Below are 3,979 nucleotides of genomic sequence, written 5' to 3'. Positions count from 1 at the left end.
GAGCAGTAGTTCTCCCCACACTACTGTACGGCTGCGAAACTTGGACAGTGTACCAACGACATGCCAAGAAGCTGAACCACTTCCACACAACATGCCTCAGGAAGCTACTGAACATCAAGTGGCAAGACAGGACCCCAGACACAGAGGTGCTCGCAAAAGCCACCCTTCCCAGCATCTTCACCATCCTGATGCAGTCCCAGCTTCGCTGGGCTGGACACGTGGCGCGCATGCCAGACCATCGGCTGCCCAAAAGGCTCTTCTATGGTGAGCTGCAACAAGGGAAGAGATCACACGGAGGTCAGAAGAAGCGCTTCAGAGATACTCTGAAAGTCTCTCTGAAAGCGTTTGATATCAACCCTGACTCCTGGGAGGAATCTGCAGTGGACCGTAACAAATGGCGCGCTGTTGTGCACAAAGGCGCCAAGTTGTGCGAGGCCAACAGGACTGCTGCAGCTGTTCAGAAGAGGCAGGCCAGAAAGTCACGGGCAAACAAGCTCCCTGACAATGATATGCCTGTCTTTGTCTGCCCCAACTGTCAGCGAACATTTCATGCGCAGATTGGACTATTCAGCCATCTGCGCACTCACAGATAGACTCATGAGCATCCTTCCCCCCACCCCACCACCACCCTCCCCCCATCCCCCATCTGGATGACAACGATGGTCATCATCGATCTCGATGGACACACCACCACCACCACCTGTAGCTATATCACACACTCATTGTCTGTCTACCTGCAGCTATATCACACATTCATTGTCTGTTTACCTATAGCTATATCACACATCCATTGTCTGTCTACCTGTAGCTATATCGCACATTCATTGTCTGTCTACCTGTAGCTATATCACACATTCATTGTCTGTCTACCTGTAGCTATATCACACACTCATTGTCTGTCTACCTGTAGCTATATCACACGCTCATTGTCTGTTTACGTGTAGCTATATCACACACTCATTGTCTGTTTACCTGTAGCTATATCACACATTCATTGTCTGTCTACCTGTAGCTATATCACACACTCATTGTCTGTCTACCTGTAGCTATATCACACATTCATTGTCTGTCTACCTGTAGCTATATCACACACTCATTGTCTGTTTACCTGTAGCTATAACACATTCATTGTCTGTTTACCTATAGCTATATCACACACTCATTGTCTGTTTACCTGTAGCTATATCACACATTCATTGTCTGTCTACCTGTAGCTATATCACACACTCATTGTCTGTTTACCTGTAGCTATATCACACACTCCACTTTTTGCCTGGAACCGTATGATAGAGAGAGAGAGAGAGAGAGAGAGAGAGTGTGTGTGTGTGTGTGTGTGTGTGTGTGTGTGTGTGTGTGTGTATTTGTATTTCTTTTTATCACAACGGATTTCTCTGTGTGATATTCGGGCTGCTCTCCCCAGGGAAAGTGCGTCGCCACACTACAGCGCCACCCCCTTTTCTTCTTTTTTCTTTTTTTTTTTTTTTTCCTGCGTGCAGTTTTATTTGTTTTTCCTATGGAAGTGGATTTTTCTACAGAATTCTGTCAGGGACAACCATTTTGTTGCCGTGGGTTCTTTTACGTGCGCTAAGTGCATGCTGCACACGGGACCTCGGTTTATCGTCTCATCCGAATGACAAGCGTCCAGACCACCACTTAAGGTCTAGTGGAGGGGGAGAAAATATCGGCGGCTGAGCCGTGATTCGAACCAACGCACTCAGATTCTCTCGCTTCCTAGGCGGACGCGTTACCTCCAGGCCATCACTCCACTTGTGTGTGTGTGTGTGTGTGTGTGTGTGTGTGTGTTCATGCACGTGCACCCAATACTGTCACCTGTCAATGTTTCTGAATAACAGGTGTGGTACAATGACACACCTGTCAATGTTGTGAACACACAGGTGTGGTACAATGACACACCTGTCAGTAATGGAAAACGACGTGTTAGAATTACATGATACAGACACGTAAGAAATGTCACAGTCAGGTACGACATGTCACAGACAGGTACGACATGTCACAGACAGGTACGACATTACAGACAGGTAAGAAATGTCACAGACAGGTACAACATTACAGACAGGTACGACATTACAGACAGTTACATTCCACAGACAGGTACGACATCACAGACAGGTACGACATTACAGACAGGTAACAAATGTCACAGACAGGTAAGAAATGCCACAGACAGGTACGACATTACAGACAGGTAAGAAATGTCACAGACAGGTAAGACATGTCACAGACAGGTACGACATGTCACAGACAGGTGCGACATTACAGACAGGTATGAAATGTCACAGACAGGTAAGACATGTCACAGACATGTACGACATTACAGACAGGTACATTTCACAGACAGGTACGGCATGTCACAGACAGGTACGACATTACAGACAGGTAAGAAATGTCACAGAGATGTACGACATTACAGACAAGTACGACATTACAGACAGTTACATTTCACAGACAGGTACGGCATGTCACAGACAGGTACGACATTACAGACAGTTACATTTCACAGACAGGTACGGCATGTCACAGACAGGTACGACATTACAGACAGGTAAGAAATGTCACAGACAGGTAAGAAATGTCACAGACAGGTACGACATTACAGACAGGTAAGAAATGTCAGACAGGTAAGACATGTCACAGACAGGTACGACTTTACATACAGGTAAGAAATGTCACAGACATGTATGACATTACAGACAGGTACGACATTACAATTACATTTCACAGACAGGTACGACATTACAGACAGGTAAGAAAAGTCACAAACAGGAACGACATGTCACAGACAGGTAAGAAATGTCACAGACAGGTAAGAAATGTCACAGACAGGTAAGACATGTCACAGACAGGTAAGAAATGTCACAGACAGGTACGACATTACAGACAGGTAAGAAATGTCACAGACAAGTAAGACATGTCACAGACAGATACGACTTGTCACAGACAGGTGCGACATTACAGACAGGTAAGAAATGTCACAGACATGTACGACATTACAGACAGGTACGACATTACAGACAGTTACATTTCACAGACAGGTACGACATGTCACAGACAGGTACGACATCACAGACAGGCACGACATTACAGACAGGTAAGAAATGTCACAGACAGGAACGACATGTCACAGACAGGTACGACATTACAGACAGGTAAGAAATGTCACAGACAGGTAAGAAATGTCACAGACAGGTAGGACATTAAAGACAGGTAAGAAATGTCACAGACAGGCACGACATTACAGACAGGTAAGAAATGTCACAGACATGTAAGAAATGTCACAGACAGGTACGACATGTCACAGACAGGTACGACATTACAGACAGGTAAGAAATGTCACAGACAGGAACGACATTACAGACAGTTAAGAAATGTCACAGACAGGTAAGACATGTCACAGACAGGTACGACATTACAGACAGGTAAGAAATGTCATAAACAGGTACGACATTACAGTTACATTTCGCAGACAGGTAAGAAATGTCATAAACAGGTACGACATTACAGACAGTTACATTTCACAGACAGGTAAGAAATGTCACAGACAGGCACGACATTACAGACATGTACGACATGACAGACAAGTAAGAAATGTCACAGACAGGTACAACATGTTGATACAGTCATACATCATCAACAGGGACGAGATGTTAAAGACAGTTAGGGAACGTCACAGTTGCGGCAGGCTACGGGCCAGTTGCGGAATCTTGCAGACTGTTGCGGCAATGGTGTTACAGACGTTTTACGCCGGGCATGTTGCATACAGCTACACGTTACAGGTTGTACTGTCCCCTCCCCCTCTCCCCCCTCACCCCCCACGCCCCCTCCTTCCCACCCCTTCCGCCACAACCTTTCCCCCCTCCCCTCCACCACCCACACCACGTACGTGTCGACCCAGCCACATGGCACTGGAATTCCTGCACCGCCAGCCCCGCTTCACTCCTCCCCCCTCTCTCCCCCTCCC

Source organism: Babylonia areolata, chromosome 21 (assembly GCF_041734735.1).
Source record: "Babylonia areolata isolate BAREFJ2019XMU chromosome 21, ASM4173473v1, whole genome shotgun sequence".
In the NCBI taxonomy this organism is placed as follows: Eukaryota; Metazoa; Mollusca; class Gastropoda; order Neogastropoda; family Buccinidae; genus Babylonia; species Babylonia areolata.
The sequence above is the reverse complement of the archived record's forward strand: the minus strand, read 5'-3'. Positions refer to the sequence as shown.